We start from the raw sequence: 237 nt of genomic DNA on the forward strand, positions 1-237 counted from the left end.
CAGCTCCCAAAATTGCTGCAGAGCTTAAATGACCACTTTGAGAACCCAGTTTCCACAAAAACTGTTCACTGGAAGCTGCACAAAGCCGGATTTCCTGGGAGGGCTGCAATTAGAAAATCACTACTTTCAAAAACAAACATTGCAAAGCGTTTAGTGGAGTAAAAACCTACAGAATTGGTCCCTAGAGTAGTGGAAGAATGTTATTTTCTTGGACGAGTCATCCATTACCCTATTTCC

This window comes from Octopus bimaculoides, chromosome 1 (genome assembly GCF_001194135.2).
Source record: "Octopus bimaculoides isolate UCB-OBI-ISO-001 chromosome 1, ASM119413v2, whole genome shotgun sequence".
Taxonomy (NCBI): Eukaryota; Metazoa; Mollusca; class Cephalopoda; order Octopoda; family Octopodidae; genus Octopus; species Octopus bimaculoides.